The following is a 20,411-nucleotide window of genomic DNA, read 5'->3' on the forward strand; positions in this document are numbered from 1 at the left end:
TCAAACTGGCGCTGCAGAGGCTGCTGACAGTTTCACAGTGCTGCACTCAACCACCTGCACCACCAGGGAGGCCCAGAGACCAATTTTTACTTTCAAACACAACATCCTCATTCCTGCCCAGAGTCGTTCCTTTACAATGTACAATTAATGTGAATACTTTGCTTATCATATTTTCAATAGTTGTATAATTATCTATGATTTGTTCACAATGTTTTAACTGAAGAGAAAGGGACTCTCAAGAGATTAAGGGAGAATGATGCATAGCATGTATCAACAGTCCCTGATCCACTCTAAGAGAGAATATATGCATATACTTTGAAATTCATCTGTGCATGAAATAAAACTATATAAGCAAATGGCTTTGGAAAGGGAGTCCAAAATGAAATGAGTCCTAATTATTAATTATAAGATGTTACCTACCTATATTTGTTCACTCATAAGTTTGTTTCCAACTTATGTGAAAGTGTTCCTGAGCAGTGACTGCATTTATGACACAATGGTCCTCCTAATCTGACATCATGGAGATGTGTCCAGGGTACTCCTACCAAGTCACTTTGTGGGAGTTCTTGGCAGTTACCCCAGATCCAAAAACTAGATCACTCCAGTTCTACCCTCCTATTAACCACACCCTATACACTAACTCGATCTTCAGGATGACTAATCTGGATGACCCAATGCGACAAACCAGTGAATCAACAGGTATTCCACTTACTATAAGCTCTGAATAGACCTGAGTTAAATCACTGGTTTCTTGATTAGAATAATTTGGAGGATTTAAAAATTCAGATTCCAGTAGTTTCTGACTCAATGGATTTGTAGTGCAGCCCAGAGACATGTATTTTTTTTTAAGTTTCCCAAACAATTACCATGTACATGCAGATGTGGGAAGAAGCATCTCCAGAAAGAATCACAAACTCAGTTTCCCGTAGGACTCAGGCAAATCAGGCAAAAAATAAGGTTTTCTAGGTCTATATTTCATTTTCCCACTTTTAAGGTAGGAGTTTTAAAATTGTTTTCCTTTCCTCTTTTAAATTTCACAATAAGAAAAACAGTATGAAGTGATAGACACTGATCCTTAATAAGGGAGAGCAACAGAGAGGAACTGTAGCAATCTGGAGAATTCATACTCCATCTAAAAGGAGCCGACCCTTCAGCTCTAGCTGTTGCCTTCCAGTAATTTATACCCTAGAGAGCTAGACGTTTTTATTCACCAAAGGAGGAAAAAAGTCAGAAATTTGAATTTTGGCATGAAATTTGCAAGGTTTTAAATGTTTGAAGCTCATTTGAATGATTTTAAAACATTGTTTGAAAGAAATAAAATTTATGTGCAAAACACAAAAGCCAACAAGCTACAAGGCTGGGATGTGTCCTCTGTTTGCAAATTTTCCTCCTCCTATTGCAGGAATTGCAGGGTTAACAACCAGCTCTAGTGCTTTTACAAAGCTTGTCTTGAACATTTCGGGGATCAGAAATCTCATTTGTCAAATGGTAACAAGAAAATCTGATTCCACCATTGCTCTGAGGATAAATGAAATCATAACTAAGAAAGCACATCATAAACTAAAACATTGATTCTCCTTATAGCAGTTCAAACAGAAAACAGAGTTGCATGCAGCAAAATGTTTGTTAGGCAACAGAAACTAAAAAGTTTTGTCTTTGGTCTTATCTTGGAAAACAAAAGTTCTGGGTTAGAGAGTTTTGTGTTCAAAAAATGACAAGATCAGAGACTTCAACTCAGCATGGCCTTTACTTTTGGCCTGATTATGTTTCCATGGTCTTTTTGTCAAATGGTGAAAGCTGATAGCTTGTCTCAGCAGGAGCCTGCAAGGCTTGGATGCTGGAATCCTCCTGTCTCCTGGCATCATCACCTGCCACAGCTGGAGGGAATGTGAACAGAGAAGGAGGAGTATGCGGAGGGCAGTCAGACTTAGACCAGTAAAGGGATACAGGCCCCGTGCCCTGGTTTTAATGGCTTCAAAGACAGAAGATGGAATTGGTGCTGATTAAATGAGAGGAGGCGCCAAGCCCAAAATGTCAGAGTTAAAGCTATTTCACTGATGTGGAAAGTCATCTTGGCACCAGCTCATACAAAAAGAAGAGAGGCAAAGCTGTCATCAGCTAAGCCTTAGAGGGCAACTTCAGCTCCCCACACCCAGGAAGCACTGCTCCTGGTGGAAGCTGTCAAGTCAGACGGATCAATCCTGGGGCTCCTGCAGTTTATTGAGCCTGAAATGAGTGTAGAAGGTCAGAGTTAAGTTACATCTTCAAATCTTCCAGCTGAGGAGGTGCTGAAAATGAAAAGCTAAGAACTGCTTTATGGCTATCTTATCTTTTCTTAAGGTGACTCTAGCCAGGAATGATATAAAATTTAACTAAAACAGACGCTCCTAACCTGTTTTATGCCATAGACACCTTTAACTATCTGTTGAAGACTGTGAACTGCTTGTCAGAATACCATTTATAAATTCTCAAAATAAAATATATTATAAAAGAAACTGCTCGAATATAATGATCAAAATATTAAATATTTGTGAGATAGTAATAGTGCCTCATTGTTAATGAATTAATTCATGACCTGTAACACTAAGTCTAAAAATTACCACTATTCTGAAATAGTGATGAGCAGTAATGAAGACTAACAGCATGTTGAGAAATCTGCAGTAACCATATTGTGACATGTGAATGCATGTGGTTCCTGTGCTGATGAAATCATAGGTGTTGGTAATACTCCTGTGGTTTGTGGCCTATTATTTATAATAGGAGCAAATTCTATATTTTAATTAGAAGTTAGTAAGGAGGTAATGTTTTTGCTTTGCAAGTTTATAAATCCCTTAGGATCTGAGGACTTCAAATTAAATATCCCTGTTATAAAATGAATGAAACTAATTCAGATAACCCATCTCCTCCCCCCTCAGCAGACAGGCAAATGAACGCAGTGCTTGCAAGCCCTCACTTTGAAAAGCTACAAGTTGATGCTAACCGTTGGTCAGAATATTTGTAAGATGGTAGATTTCAGCTAAATAGGTAAGATCCATTTATTTTCTATAAACTAATTTTCAAATTCGAGACTCCAAATTCAAGACTCTAACTTACAACCAAGTTAGTAAGAAACCTCCTATCCACTATTCTTGGTGTTTCTACCCAACCAGGTTTGGAAAGTTGACATTAGTCCAGAGTCTTCCTCTGTCTCACATCATCTAGGAGGGGGCTTGTGAGTTGATTGTGTCACCACACCTGCTGCCTGCATGATGTCTGTGTCTCCCTCTGATGGCCCCTTAGGGTTCACTGAAGCTCTGCTGCCTGAGACATGGACATTTTCCTTTATTTCTACCTCAGTCCTTTCTTCCTAAAGGTACAATGTGGTTATTCTTCTTTAGAGCTTCTGACCTCCTCATGATTGTTCTGTCACATATTTCTTCCAAGGTCATAAGACAGAGGACAGCTACTTGCTTAAATGGTTTGTAAAAAAGAAAGAAGGAAATAGAGTAAAAAAAAAAAAAGTTCATATTTTAAAATATTATCCCGGCACGTGTCTAAAATCCCACTTGGAATCAACTTCAAAACAAATGCACACACTGGGTATGAAAACCAATCTCTTAACTACACAGAAACTTTATGATTCAGTCAAAATTGTCATTACTCAATTTATCACCCCATCTAATTAAACCATATTTTATTCCAAATAATTTTTAGGCAATCAGCAGGCAAAGAATTGCAGCTCTGAGGATATTAACAATATGTTACGGAAAGGTCTTTCTAAATATGATTTTAAAAAATCAAAATTCAGTAAGAGAATATACCAGTAAATTTGACATGTGAAAATAAAAACCATATGCATGGGACAAAAAAACACCACGAGCGAAGTGAAAAAAGACAAGATACTGGCAAGGGTTTATTAAAAAGGGAGGCTAATCGCCACAGTTTAAAGAGTTCTTAGAAATGAAAGGGAAAAGATCCAACAACTTTTTGGTGGGAGTGGGTGGGAGTGACGGACAAGAAAATACAGGAACGGAAAAGAAATTCAAATTACTCATAAATATAATACACAATTCTCTCACACATAAGAAAACACAAAACCGCACACAGAGATTTCCTCTTCTGGTCAATATGGAACATAGGTACTAGGTTTATCCTCCTCCATGAAAATAAAAATAAAGACAAAATTTATGACTTGAACACAAGGTGTCTCAGGACAGTGGTCAGTGAGAGAAGGGACACACTTCTCTTACTGCGTGGAGAGAGTGTCCATGCTGCAGGGCAGACAGGTGAAACCCAAGTGGCACTTGACAGTCTGAATTGAAGAGGTGGACTTGGTAGTCTGAACGTCAAGATGACTAGACTTCAGAGGACCACCTGTGACAAGGAACTGCACAAAGAACCGTAACATTTTGAAGAGGGACCCCTTGAATCTTAAGCTAAGTAATGATCATTAAACGTATGAAAATAACCACACCTAAAAATCATACAGGGATGGGAACAGTTTGTGTTCCTTCACCCATGGCTAATGAAAGGGGACTGAGTAGAGTCCTCAGAAAATTATTGCCTCCATAGTGGGAAAAATTTAGCCTGAGACTAGATATTGTTTGGCGCACCCCTAGCAAAGTTGTTTTTTTTTTTTAATTTAATTTTATTTATACAAGTGCTGGGGTACAGGCCAGATCACGGGAGGGTGAGAGAATTCACCAGAGACAGAGTGGGGAACAGTAGGCAGACTGATGAAATACACTGCTGAGGGGAGCAGCGGGCCAGACAGGAGAGGTCTGCCACTCCATGTGGGATTCTCGCGGGCAGGCTGGGATCGAACCCGCACTGCAGAGACTGCCAACAGCTTCACAGTTCGGCGCTCAATGGCCTGCTCCACCAGGGAGGTCCGCTAACAAAGTTTAAAAGCAACACTTGAAAGGTACAAACTATTTCTAAGGAACACAACTGCATCCCATTAAAAATGCTCAAGGATATTAAAACACAAAGGAATGCAGCATCCAACAAGAGTGTCTTGGAGCTAATCCATCATTCCAGACCAGGCATGGGTAGGAGGAGGGAATTAAATACTAAGTGAGTCATAAATGGCAAGGATTATAAAATCAATGAACTAAGACATTAAAAATAGTCACGATAATAATATTCTATATGCTGAGAAAGTAGATTGAACATGTTACCTAAAAACACATAAGGTTTTTAAAAATCTACATATAACTTATAGAAGTAAAAAATAAAATTATTGTAATAAAAATTCACTAGAAAAAATTAACAAATATCAGATGTTGAAGAAGAAAAGATGGGTGAAGACAGTAATAGAAAAGAAATATATAGAAAAAAGTGAAATAAAACTAAACAGAGCATCAGTGAGGGAAATAAAATACATTTAATATATAAATGGAGTCACTGAAAAAGAGGAGGGGGCATAAAAATATTTGAGAAAGCAATAGTTTCAAATTTGGTGAACACCAAAATGTTCAAAAAACCCAAATACAAGAAATAAGAAGAATCCTACACCAAGGTACAGTCAGCTGTTTAAAACCACTGAAAGAAAAATCTTTAAAGAATAAAGACCTATTTTGTAGCAAGGAATCAAGATAAAAATAACAGTATAATTTTCACAAGAAACATAGCAAGTCAAGTTTTTGCTACCTATAAGAAACACTCTTAAACTATAAAAACGTAGATAGCTTAAAAAAAAAAAAAAAAAAAAGGTGGAAAAAAGAAAAAAAATGCAAACAAATACTTATCAAAAAAAAAAAAAAAAAAAAAAAAACAAGGGCCTCCCCGGTGGCGCAGTGGTTGAGCGCTGGGTTGTGAAGCTGCCCGCAGCCTCAGCAGCTCCAGTTCGATCCCCGGCTGCTTCCCGGACACCGGAAGAGGGTCCCGCATGGCGCGCAGACCTCTCCTGCCGCCCGCTGCTCCCCTCAGCAGTGTGTTTCAGTAAATCTGTCTGCTCTGCTCCCCGCTCTGGCTCTGGTGAATTTTCTCACCCTCCCATTCTTCTGACTGTACCCAGTGCTTGTATAAATAAATAAATAAATAAATCTTTAAAAATAAAAAAATAAATAATAATTAAAAAAAAAAACCCACAACTAGATTGACTATATTAATTGTGGATAAATCAAACAGAGAATATTACCAGGATCATCTTAAGTGACAAAAGTGTCAATTCATCAAAAGGAGATAGAATCCTAAATATTTATGCACCTAATAACAGAGTTTCAGAATAAGAAGTAAATCTAATAGAGTGCAAAGAGAAATAGGCAAATCAAAAAATTATAGTTGGAGGTTTCATCATCTCTTTCATAAAGTTGTGAGAAAAGTAGATAGAAAATCAGTAAAGATAGGAAATCAGGGTAGGAAACAGAGCAATATATAAAAATCATTTGTATTTCTATATGCTAGTAATACACATTTGAAAAGAAAAAAAATTACAATATCTTTGATAATTGCATTTAAATACATGAAAAATTTAGGCATATACTTGGCAAAAAATTTGTAACATCTGTACTGGAAACTAGGAAATACTACTAGGAGATTTTAAAGAAGGCATAATAAATGGAGAGATATACAGTTTTCTAGAATCAGAGGACTCTTTATCGTTAAGATGTTAATTCCTTCCCAAATTAATGTAATCCCAATTAAAGCCCAACAGGAAATGCAAAGAACTGAGTTTGCTGAAGTAACATTAAAAAAGAGTAACAACATTAAAGGATTTACACTTTCTGACTTCAAGGCTATAAAATCAATGCAATGTCTCAGTGGCTCAGAATAGACAAATCAAAAGAATGGAATAGACTCCAGGAATTGCCAACACATATATTGCCAATTGATTTTTGAAAGGTGTAAAGGCCATTGAGTCAAATAGGGAAAATATCTTTGGAGTAAACAACGTTGTAGTAATTGGCTAGCCACATGCAAAAGAAATGAATCTCAATCCTTAACTCATACCATACACAAAAATTTAAATAAAATGATTCCCAGGCCAAAGTAAAACTTAAACTATAAGACTTCAAAAAGAAAACAAAAGAGAAAATTTTAACGATCTTGGGTTTGGCAAAGATTTCCTAAATACAAAAAGGCAAAAACTACATAAAGGAAAATAATCAGCAATCTGAGTTTCATCAATATTATAAACTTTTGCTCTTTAAGAATCACCATTAAAATGAAAAGTTAAGCCACAGACTAGAAGAAAACATTTTTTATATACACACATATAGCAATGAACTTTTATGACGAAGGTGTAAGGACACTTACAATTCAATAATGAGATAAATGACCCAATTAAAAATAGACAAAAGTCTTAAATAGATACTATACCAAAGAATAGAGGTTTGGAGAGCAAATAAGCACATGAAAAATTGCTCAATATGAGTAGTCATTGTAGAAGCCCAAATTAAAACCTCCTAGGGTGACTAAAATTAATACTGACCATATCTAATTTGGTGAGACTAGGGAACAACTGAAGGCCTGATTCACTGTTACTGGAAATGCAAACTGGCATAACTTTGGTTTAGAAAACCTTGGCATTTTCTTAAAAGGTTGGACTTATACCTACTACATATCCAGTCTTTCCATTTCTGGGCATTTATCAAAGAGAAATTGTAGATTTACATACAAATGCCCACAGAAACTTAATTAACAGTGGCCCACACTGTAATTAAAAAAACTCCGAAAACTTACTCTTTACCCACAGGAGATGAAACACGAGACCAAGAAATTGTGGTGTCACCATGTCATGAAATATTACTCCACAATAAAGAAGGCTTAACTATCAATGAACATGACAACGTAGCTACATCTCAAAATCATTAGGTTAAGCAAAAGAACATAGACACGAAAGAGTACACGCTTCAAGATTCAGTTTATATAAAGTTTCAGAACATGTAAGCTAACCTATAGAGACAAAAAAAAAATGTAAGTGGTTGCCTACAAATAGGAGCAAAAGAAAGAATATTGCAAAGGGCCACAAGGAAACATTTTGTTGTGATGAAAACTTTTTGTATCTTCGTTTTTACAGTGGTTTCATGGGTAGATTTGCCATAATTTATCTAAATGTATACTTTGAATTCAATTTATTGTATATAAATTATACCTCAAAGATGTTTTTTAAAAGGAAGAGCTGTAACATACTCTATCGCTTTTTAAATAGCCTTAAAATTAAAAAGCAGAAGTAGAACAATATCCCGTGTTGTTTTTAATCAAAATATAAATTTCTAAGGACAATTGACAAAATACCAATATATTTTAAATAGAAAAATCCTACAAGGGGGAGGGAGAATGGGGAAGGTGGCAGATCCCCAAGGTGGATATTCGAAGACAAAAGATGTTCAAAATTATTAATGTATGTGGAAAAATCATCCACATGTATTTGTTACTACTCACTCTCCACAGGCATGTGCTTTCACATGGGGGTGAGTACAGACACAGAATAGTCAGTCATCACATCCACCACAGAATCAGACTATAGAATCTTAACACCTAATCTTATAAACTGGATTTCAAATTCTACAGTGAAATAAAAGGTCTGACTCCATTTCTGATGCTTGCTGACAGCTATTAAGCCCTGCCACTTCCCTTTCTCCCTCTGCCCCACATGTGGGAAACCTGACAGAAAAGCCCACAGATGGTCTCCTCTGGTGCCAGAAGGCAATTCAGACCACACAAGCCCTGACCCACAAAGAGGAACCCCCATGCATCCCCATCCCCTAACCATCATAAAACCCCAAGCTAGACTCTTTTCTTTGTTCTTTCGAGTCATTTTTTGGATGAACTTGGGAGTTAGCTCTGATCTCCCCAGAAAGCCTCATTATGTGAATAATAAATCTTTTCATACTCTCTGATTACAAGTATAATGCCAGCAGTTTCAACATCTAAACCAAATTTGGGGGTCAGTTTGGGGGGATACAGCCAGCTTCATTGTACCATCTCAGTGTGGTGATTCTTTACTCATTACTTTCAGGGAAATAAACAGCTAGGATGCTGGGGGAAGCAAGCAATGTGAGTAGAGCAGGCAGCTTCTCAGATGGTCCCTGGTGATCCTCAACTCTTGCTACTCATACTTTTCCCTCTACTTGAGTGTGGATTTGACAAGATCATGGCTGAGGGATGGAATGTTATTTCTGAGATTACTTCTAAGTCAAAGAGACTCTGACTTCCATCTTGCTTGCCTTCTCTGTTCACTCTGAAGGAAGCCAGCAACCATGTTGTGAGAATGAATTCAATTCATTCTCCAAGTGATAGGTATATGAGATTGTAACCAAGTGAGATTGCAACCCCTACCCAAACTCTGATTGCAGCCTCGTGAGAAACCCTAAATTGGAGGCATCCACCAATCTGTTCCCCAACTCCTGACAGAGAAACTGTGAGATAAAGTTTATTGTTTTCAAGACACTAATTTCAGGAGTAATTTTGTTACTCTGTGATAACCGACACAAGGAGTGAGTTCTTGAGGAGGAGGTCTTCTGGAGAGTAGAAATAATTATCAGTAAGGAAGAGGAATGATTAGTGTCTTGGAGACAGTGGGAAGATAAGAAGGCAGAAGTAAATTTTAATAGACTGGAAACAGATCTCATGTTGGTGAGAACAGTGTACTCAGTGATCTTAGTCAAGTGAGGCAGCTCCTGCCACAAGGAACCAGGAGTCACAGTGTCCTTTTTTCCGAGAAAGCCAGTGACCACTTTGCTGTGGGACGGAAAAGTGTCCTTCTTTCTGACTGACTTGAACCTTTGGTGGGTCCCATAGGATCAAGTCATGAAGCTATTGCTTTGTTCTTATAAAAGTAGTCAATAAAAATAGTCTAAGTCAGTGCTCCTTTATCAAACACAATCTCCTTTTATTAGAAGTTTCACAGAGTAATTTCATAATAATTGGCATCCAGTTTTGATTTCCTGTCATTGCTGCTGATTGCTTACACAAAGTGAATGTCTTAAATGAAAAGGTCAGTTCCCCAGTCCCTGCTTCTGTAGAGGCAAACCATCATTTATCTAACAACATTCTTTTAATCAGACTTTTCTTCACATCAACTACAGAGACCTTCAGCCTGGGAAGTTCAAGGGCATGCAATAGGATCTCTCTCAATTTCACTTTACTTCAAATCTCTCTGCTTAATTACCAGTCATCACCTGCTTTTTCCTATTTCAGAAGCAGGGATAGCCCTCCACCTTACAAAGTCAGCACCTCCACTAGACCTCGTAATTCAGTTTCTCTCCCTTTGATGAGTCATCAATCATCTCTACTCACTCTTTTTTACATGCTCCTTCCTCTTAGTTTTCTAATCTTTCCACCCACCAACATCTTTCCCCACCACTGATACCCCTTCCAGTGACCATCCTATTTCTTTTCCACCCTCAGCTGAGTTATTTCTTGACTTGTTTCATGTGCCTATCATTCTACATAATATATTCAAAATCACAACTGCAAGTAGAATTATAGCAGAACGGATTCTGAAGACCTAGCTGCCAGTTCTGATGAACTTACAGATACGCCCGCGATTACATCATCCTAGAGGCACTATTCTGTGTTTGTCAATAGTTCATAGATGTGACAGGAAGTAACTATGCCAGGAATTTAGCAGTCAAATAGGAAGACAGAATCCCTACTGTCTTGGAGCTTACATTCTAGCAGGAGGCAACGAGTCAAAAAGAAAACAAAGTAATATAATTAAACAAGGATAGAGTATGTCAGTCATGTGAAATGCTATGATAAAAATAGAGAAGGGGCTGCACAGAGCACTAAAAGTGGGGACCAAGAGGAGGCAGGACTTTACAGAGAAACTTTAGGGCACAGAGGTGAAGGGAGAAGATTCTGAAGGTAGAAGACCTTGTTTCTTAACCCACTTCTCTCATTTTCTATTATAATTGTGTGTCCTTAAGTAAGTCCCTGGACCTCTTGGTGCTTTTATTTCTTCACCTGTGAAATGATCAGGAGATTGAAACCTATCACATAGGGCTACTGTAAGGGTTCAATGAGTTCACAAGATATGAAGTATTTGGAGTATGACTGCATTCCCAGGCAGAGCTCCAAAAATGTAGCTATTAACACTATTCTCCACCCAATCTATAAGAACTTAGCACCCATTAACATGCTAGATGCATGTATTAAAATAGTATGAGATGCATTCCTGACCTCTCAAGAAAGAAGGAAGACACGACACCATACAAGGTGGTGTAAACCTTCTAATCTTTCAAAACGGTGGCGGGGTGGGGCTAACACTCATATTGTCACTCTAATGTGATATTAAGGTGCTCTAAAAGCATCTTCTCATGTAGGCTGCCTCTTGGCCAACATCATTATCATGAGAAATACTACTTCCCCCATTGTACCTGCTGGAGAACAGAGACACACAGATATCAATTGAGCAATTTAGTGACTCAGCTTGGAGTACATGTCATTGAAGGCATGTGGCAAGTATATTGATTCAGAGAAGAACCTTGACACCACAAAAGTTTGTATTTAACTGAGTATTTAACTGTGTAAACTTGGACAAAAGATTTCACCTCCCAGGATCAGTTTTTTCATGGCAAGAATGAAGACAATTAATTCTGACTATCAGTTTCATGCAAGGATAAAATAAGACGCTGTATATAAGGTAGTCAGCAAAATATTCAACCCATTATAAGCGGCCCAAATAATGGTAGCTTTAAAAGAAAGCAGGACAAAGCAGCTTGTGTCTCTTGATTGTGTCAATATGTACTTGGAGAGAATGCTGCATGAAGTCTCTAAGTCACCTTTGGGTTCATGAGGTGACACCAGGTAAATATCCATATGTACAATGAAATATGGGAACTGAACCAGAGTCCTTCCTAAATCAGTAGCTGCATGAACTTCTCATTTGCCTGGAATCTATAGTAGCAGCAGACCATATTTTCTTACATGGATGTGAGGCTTTCGTATTTCTACTTGTTGAAATCTGAAGAGTAACTATCCCAGTCTTGGGTTTCAAAACAACACAGACTAATAGTGTTTTCCTCACTATGTGCTCTTGAAAAGTTTTCTGTAAGTCAGCTTTTGAAAGCCATCTCAAAGTTTTGAGGGGAAAATTTCAGCATAAAGAATCTTGGGAGCGAACACTTACAGAAAAAGTAATAGGTTACTGCTAGAGTGACCCACTTTATCTATTTTATCTTCTTTCAATGTATAGATTTTCAAATATCCAACTGAGTTAAAGTGGTACACACTTGGGTGGAATCCAGACTTCTTTCTCCAGGAGAGAAAAGCATAAAGACTGCTGAGGGTGATAGTGGGAAAATGTGCTTTCAATGGCAGATTCAAAGCTTAAGAAATTCAACTTCCACAGTCTTGGAAAAGTTGCTCCTAGAAGATGCTTTAGCTGGAATGGGTCCTTAACAACATGAGTCTGCTATGAAGTTATAAACACATACCTGGGATAATGCAAAGTTCTCAGACTTCAGCATGCTGGAAATAACCTATATCTATAACATCTAAATTCCTCCCAAATGCCTCAGATATCAATAGACAAAAGACAGTGTAATTAGTTATATCTCATACCTTCTTCAGCAATCTCTGTGATCTATGTGCAGCAGTGAAAGCTTCATAAAAATGTCAATATGTGGGTCTGAACCCCTGTAGCCTATGCAGTGAGCCTAACTAAGAGGCAACATGAAAGATGAGGTCTGCTATCTACCAAGTACCAGCACAACATGAAGGCGATAAAGAGGATGTGGATCATCTGAGCACACCAGGGATACGTATTCAAAGTTATTCTCCTCTAAGCCATTTTTATGGTTCAGTTAAATGCAATCAAGACAACTACCAAGAAAAAAATCTTTCCCAGACCATATTCTTAAAATGTTTTGCAACCTGCCACACTGGATCTTTATTTAGTTGCAAGCCTTGCAAGTTGAAATCCTTGAAAGAAATAAAAGAGGAGAGGAAACTTGATTGTGGCAGGCAAGCTGGCTGGGAGAAGAAATAGAGGGAGTTCTCTTACACACTGCTGGACACCTGCTAGGTTGCATTTCATTGCCATGTGTGGTCCTGTCTAGGCTCTTAGAGAATAAAGGTGGCTCTTGCTGTTGGAATAATGAAGCTTTTGGATAGTGGCCAGTGTCCTGCTGGAAATGGCTGGCTCCTCTGGTTACTGCTGCCCTTGCAACAGCCCGGATTGTGTCCATGGAAATTTGAGTCAGGCAGTCCTGGGTGTTTGGTGCCTCCTTGCTACCGGTGCAAGTACTGGCAGCTTGCTTAACATCTCTGCTCTCTGGGTCTTTTTCTGTAACATTGGGATCATGTTACCATACGCAGTATCATAACTCTGTCGTGCAGCTAATAGAGGTAATACAGGCACAGCCCAGGACCCAGAGCAAGACCTCTGCTTGATACAATAGGCAGAGATACCATTCAAGCAGCACTAGGGATCCTCAGAGGATTTGCTCCATGGGAATCTTCTTAGCACAATAATAAGAGATGACAGTTATAGAGCATTTAATGCATCAGGCAGGTCATCTTCTAAGTGAATTACCATGAATCAACGCATTTGAGCCTCACAATGCCTCTACATGGCAGGTATAATTATCATGACTGGTTTATAGTGGGGGAGACTCAGGAGGAAGAGGTTACATTACTCACCCCAGAACAATCTGCAAGTGAGGGGTGGAGGTAGGTTTGTGACCAGGCAGTGTGGCTACAGAACCTGTGCATATAACCTCAATGCTTGTGCTGCTGCATAACATGGCATTAAAAATGTACAAGAAAGTGATATTTATAAACACATGGGCTACTTAAACAAGTGGAGTCAGTACACGTGGCAGGTCACATGTACGACATCAGTTCTCACTTAACTCACACATGGCCTAAGTACTCACTTAACATCACCCACAGATTAGTGGAAACTGACCTTAAGCTAAAGGACACTAGCTTAAGGTATCAGTATCAACTGGGATTGTTTTTTTTTTCTCATCAACATTATAATGAAATGATGATGAATGAAATGATACTATTCAAGGACCCGTGTGTGCACAAGCATATATGCCCAAACTCCATTTCTATCCTTAAAGGACCCGCACAAATCAAGCAGCTCTCCAGCTATTCTCTGGACAGTTTGGCATCTTCAAACAGCAACCTGACAACTACCAAAAGAACGCCCAGGGTAACTTCCTCTGATCCTTATGGCATCATAATATGTCAACAGCTTAAGGCACTGAAACCAGAAACCCAGCAATCGCTTTGAATTCATCCTTTCTAATGACCCTCACTCAATGTTCAACAAATATTCTACTGGATCTAGATTATATAACCTAAATTTCTTTTGAATACATCCCTCCTTCTCCAGTCAATACCACTGTTCTAGTTCAAGCACTTACCAATTTCTGTTTGGAGTAAATGGATCAGACTCCTAACCTTTTTCCTTGACAACATTCTTGCTCATTCTTAGTCATAAGATATCTCTTTTTCTTATTGCCGTTGAAATATTACCTAAAACACAAATCTTACAATGTTAGGTGCCTGCAAAAGGCCCTAGCATCTACTGAATGAAATCGAAACTCCTTATCAATATATTTAAGTCCCTCTACAATCTTCTCATCTTTTCCAACCACACATGCATTGACAGATGGTGTTTCCAGACTGGAAAGCCTTCTCCCACCTACATTTCACCACAACTTCTACGTCTTATAGCCTTCATTTGAAAGGTCCCTAATCATCCATTAAGATGCAGCTGAGACGTTACCTCCTATAGGAAGTCTTCCATGACTTCCTCAGGCAGTTAACTGGCTTCACCTAACATATTTCGCTAAAACAGCCAAATTGTAGTGTTTTTCCCCTACCACTAAATATATAAGCTCTTGATGGCAATTGTGTGTGCGCAACATATCCTCACTTCCAGAACAGTCTTTGGCATACAATAGGACCCCAAGAAATATTTATCATATTTTCACAGCCTATCCTTTGAAGTGGAGCTGTTTATTGGTATGTCTTCTTCCTCCATAGGAATGTGAGCTCCTAGGCACAAAGATGGTCTCTTTAACTTCTTTATTCCAGTGCCTGGCCAAAAAAATCAGTGTTCAATGTGTGTTGAATGAATTAATGCATGGACAAATAAATGAATAAACCACACGGACCTCCAGGATTTCCTTTCCTGTCAACATAATCTAAAACCTACTGTTCTAGTAGTATGTAGAGGGAGCTCTCGCCAGAAGCAAATTAAGTCCAGCTGGAAGATGCTGTTATAAAACAAACCAGATTCCAAGAGACCAAAGGGTGCATTGGTTGCATGTATCATGAACATAAATAAAAATATTTATACGTGAAATCCCAACTTTAATTTGGAAAATAAAAGATTTTTGTAGGATGCCTAGTCAATCTTATTTCTTCATCAAAAGAACCTTGAAAAGTCTGTGAGTTGATGTGTGGTGTACAAAGGGCAAAAATCCCACTCAACTGAGGGTTTATAGAGAACTTGTCTCCACAACTGCTCCCTGGAATGTTCACATTCATGACATCATCTCCCTGGGAGGTGGAGGCTAGAGTCACTGCCTCTCTGAGGAAATGAAGACACAGAGCTTCAGGTTATAGGATAAACCCAGGGAGTAACAGACCCTGGAGTCCTGCAATGGGACAGTGGGCTGGTGACCAAATACATGAAATTATGTTACTCAAACTCCAGAATAACAGGTTGTCTTGAGGAACAAATGGGACCCCACCTCCTGAAAGAGGCTTGGTACATCTGCCCAGTTTGTTCCTGGTGACCTTAACACCTGAGCTCACTGCAGAGACAGGTGAGAAATTCCATTCCATTCACTTCATCAAACATCTACTGTGTTCATTCAGTGTCTCCTGTGCTGAGAAAGTGTGATTCTATACACACAGAAGGCATGAATGGCCTCAAGAGACATGGATGATGCACTAAAGACTAGTAACATAGTGTTGGACAATGCAAAGATAGTATTCTTGAGGGATTTAAGGACTAAGGAATTTTAAGAATTATAAAATGGCAACATGTTTATATTTTTGAATGAAAATTTGCCAACAAAGCTGTGAGAACAATATCATCACTTAGACACATACAACAATAGACACAGAGCATGCAAGAGGCCTGAAAATGTATACACCGATATGTTATCAATGGTTTCCCTATAGAGTGAGATCATGATTCGTTATTTGTGTCTTCTATCAACTTTCGTACGTCTATAACTTTTATTTTAAAAAGTTTGAAAAATGAAAAATGGTTTAGAAAGGCAGTGAAAAGTGAAAATATTCCAAGGACGGAGATAAACACATACATGTCACACTCTCCGTTGTTTTCCTGCTAGGACCAGGGCCCCCCTGGACTCCTGCATCCCTAAAATGTGGAATTTGAATTGCAAGAAATAAGTTTCTTGGCTGATTTGGAAAAGCATGTTTTCTGAGCTGCAGCTTCAGCAGTCTTGTCAATCATCATCATCATCATCGCTGCTGATAGGCAGAGCCCCAGCTCTGCCTGGGGACGTGCACTGGAAGTCCTTGTTCTCAGGGGAGTGGTTTCTCTGCAGCCTAGTGTCGGCTTCCAAAACAGGAGCAGCTGGCAGAGCTGCGGTGCTCAGAAGCCAGGGATGCACTGTGGACTTTGAGGAACCCTCAGAGTGTTCTATATTTTGTGGCTTCTCAAAAGTGAGCAAGAGAGACCAGATCGCAACTTATTTTCCTTTGACTTGATGATAGAGAAAATGCATCTTTCCAGCAAAAGGGTTGCAGAGAGGAGGGAAGAGAGAGCGCCAACCTCTCCTCGTCTGCTCTCACTGCTGCTTTCAGCTCAAGAGTCCTTCATTCTCTCATTCAACAAAATTTGCCAGACCTCAGCCCCTGCGGGAGCCCGTGCTAGGTTTGGGAAACATAAAGGCATCTAATAGAGGATGTGTGCCCAGGAGGACTCATGGCCCGCGAGCGAAGCAAAGAAAAAAGCAAGTACAGTATGATCTGTGGCGTGCCATCGCAGAGGTGTGAATCAAAAGTGGTGGGGACAGAGGAGAGAGCGGGTGCTATAAGCTGCCTTTGTCAGCAGCCTTGAGGCAGCAACATGGCCTCTACCCGCCTGAGGTTACGGGTGTAGACAGAAGGCCGAGCAGTTTGACTTCAGAGTTCACACTAACTCAGAAAACACACCAGTCAGAATTAGCTAGGGGCGCACATTGGGACTATTTTCCAGGAACTTGTGTTCTATAACTGGCGAGTGCATGCAATGAGTCCATCCAATTGTCAGATGGTTTTCCAGCAGACAGGTGCAAACTTATGCTGGGCATAGGAGTTTGGGAGAATAGGGAGATTAGTGATAACTACTTCTATTTATCATGTCAAGAACACAAGCCTACTTCTCTGCACCCCAGGTTTAAGACATCCAAAATGAGAATAATGTGTTCTATTTTATTTTATTTTTTTTAAAGATTCATTTATTTATGCGTACAAGAGCTGGGGTACAGGCCAGAGATGTGGGGGTGGGGGCAGTAAGAGGATTCACCAGAGACAGAGTGGGGAGCAGAACAGGCAGATTGACTGAAGTACACTGCTGAGGGGAGTAGCGGGAGAGGCAGGAGAGGTCTGCTGCGCCATGTGGGTTTCTCCCTGGACCGGGGACCGAACTTGTGCTGTAGTGGCTGTGGAATGCCTCAAAGTGCGGTGCTTAACCTGTTGCGCCACCAGGGATGCCCAATGTCTTCTATTTTAGCAGTTGCTGAGAGTTATTATAAAGGGTCAGTGAAAGAACATCGTGAAAGTACATAGAAAAATATAATTTATGTAAATGTAAGGCCATATTTCCCCTTAACCACCAATGTCTAGCAATCCTTACTTCTTAGATTGTTGATTAGTTTGTTGTAGATTAAATATGACTCAAGATCAAATTAATTGTTAGCGAAGAATCCACGATGGTTGCTGGTCATCAGCACAGACCAAATCAGCACTGATACCACAGTAGTAAGTGCTTGTGTACTGAATTATGGAAACTATAGAAGCATACAGAGGTCTTCGCAACACAAACTACTAATTGCGGCTAGTGCTAAATTTGGCTGCCCGGGAGTTTTTACTTACTGATTTATTCTGTGACTTAGACACTTTGAGTATAGCACATCCTTTATTGGGCAGAGGAACCTACTATGGTATTTTTGAAAGATGACATTACGATGTCAGTTTGGTGGCTCACAACCAAAAATTCTTGAATATCATTGAAAAAATATGAGCGTGCATCACATTATAGCAGCTCTTCGTTGGTGATATATGTGTAGGTGTATGTGTAGATGTAGTATGTTACTTTGTGATATAAGATGATATTTCTTATTCCTGGCTGTTGTCAAATATTTTAAAACCACCACCCAAGGAAATAGAAATTATGAAATCCAATTTACAGGCAAATAAACTGAGGTTTGGAGATCTAAAATCATCCACCACCTAAGGCCACATAGGTAGCAAGTGGCAGAATTCATTCTTCCAACATGCACACTGTCTCCTAAAGAAGATAAGACTTACTGAACAATAAATAAAAGACATATATCTAAAGAGGAGACAAACATGTGTTAGTAATTACTATTTTTAATAACATTAGTAGAATGACAGTATTGCAACCTCCTAATTTTATTGTTGAGATGTAACATTTTCCAGACTCACTGATTTATTAACTGTTATAACCCTAGCCATAGTTAGAACTTCGGCTAAATTTTCTTTTCACTGTCATCACTTCTAAACTTGGTTGGAACTCCTCTGCTGTGGGTTTGTTCTGTTTTGATTTCTTTCCTTTGTTATTCCAGACACATCCCTTCACTGTAAGAAGCCATCCACTCCCCCTTCTGGGCTCCCTCCACTCTCCTGCGAGGTGCAGCCTTCCTCAGCTGAGCTGACTACCCAGGGGCACCTAGCTATCTTGGCAGACCCTTGTGGCAAAGTGGCTGAGTGGACAGATTTGCACAGGGGCACTGCACCTGGATAAACAAGACTCCAAGTTGTCAGCTCCAAGGGCAATATTGCTCCACTGGATCATTTTACTGACTACAACCTCAACCATCTCACAGAGAAATTCCTTCCCAACTCAAAGCCTGTAAAACCCCAAGAATGCTTCTTGTTAGTGAGACAGACTTCAGAGTGGTTTTGACAATATAGAAATACCACCAAGGTGATAGTTTAATGATTTTATGTGTTTTTCTTCTTGAGCCTTTTCTGTTTCTTCAAGGCCCACAGATTATTTTTTTTCTACTGTGGCTGAGCAGAGCTCTAATCGGTCCACAAAATCCTTCTGTTTAATGAAAAGTGATCAAATGAAAGTACCCAAAACCACAAAATGGGAGGGAAAACCTTCTACAAACCACCCTGCCCTTACTCATAAAACTAAGAAAATATCCACTTGTGGATAAGTGTGATTTTTTTAGGTCAGTGGGGCATCTTTGAATGAGGAGGTATCATAGAGCTGGAGTCATGGCAGAAAAAATAGGTCTGGGAGTCTGGCTGCTATAGTACTAGGAAGAAGTTTCTATCTCCTTTATGCTGCACAGCAGAGACTCTGTCTTCTGGAGTACATGAGCTTTGGTTAAAAGAAGGCAGGATCAAATGCGTAAATTTTTCCTGTCACCCTTTGTTGAAGAATTAAGAAGAATTTCAAGATGGTGACAGCAGAACATTATGCCAATATTGCACCCCGTGAAGCTGCACAGGTTGCATGTCCATGAAGCCCATGCTGGGGGTGGGGGTGGGGGTGGGAGTTTCCCCATTTAGCATACATACTGACCTGTCACCTGGAAGTTGAGGCATTAAGTAAAATGACCCTAATTCTAGCTCCATCCTCTTGTTACCATTAATGCTGTGGTTCTGGTGCCATGTTCTGATTAGGCTGTGCAGTGAAAATTTAATTAGGATTTCCAACAATACACTAGTTATATTATATGCAATTCCATCTTAAATGCTGGCAAAAATCCTAAGAGGTAAGAATTATTGTCATTTTCATTGTAAGGATAAGAAAACTAAGGCGTAGTGATGATAACTTGTCTAATATTATTTACTAGAAAGTAGCATTTTTAGGAAATATAAAGATCAGAGCAGAATGAAATGAAATGGAGACTAAAAAGACATATTTTCTGAAGCTAAGAGCTACTTCTCAGAAAAAAGAAAATTAAAAACTTTAGCTAAATTTGCCAAGAAAGAGAGAGGACTCAAAGAAATAAAATTAGATTAACATGACAGTAATACAAAGGATCATAAGAGACTAATCTGAATAATTACAAGCTCCAAACTGGATAACCTAGAAGAAATGGATCAATTCATGGAAACATACAACCCACAAAAACTAAAAATCTAATACAAATAAATATGAAATAAAAATCTAAACTGATTACCAGTGAGAAAATGGAACCAATAACCAAAAATCTCCTGACAACAACAAACAAAAAACCTAGGATTAGATGGCTTAACTTGTAAATTCTACCAAACATTCAACGAATTATGTATTGCCAATG

At 39.0% G+C, this 20,411-nt stretch overlaps 1 long non-coding RNA gene across 1 annotated transcript; it reads left to right on the forward strand.

Annotated features, from left to right (window-relative positions):
* Positions 1-574: 574 nt before the first annotated feature.
* Positions 575-19,064, forward strand: LOC119259145 (uncharacterized). The gene is made up of 3 exons (XR_005128440.2): positions 575-699; positions 2,916-3,024; positions 18,717-19,064. It is a non-coding gene; the product is annotated as an uncharacterized LOC119259145 (long non-coding RNA).
* Positions 19,065-20,411: the final 1,347 nt, after the last annotated feature.

This window comes from Talpa occidentalis, unplaced genomic scaffold (genome assembly GCF_014898055.3).
Source record: "Talpa occidentalis isolate TD23 unplaced genomic scaffold, MPIMG_talOcc4v2.1, whole genome shotgun sequence".
NCBI lineage: Eukaryota > Metazoa > Chordata > Mammalia > Eulipotyphla > Talpidae > Talpa > Talpa occidentalis.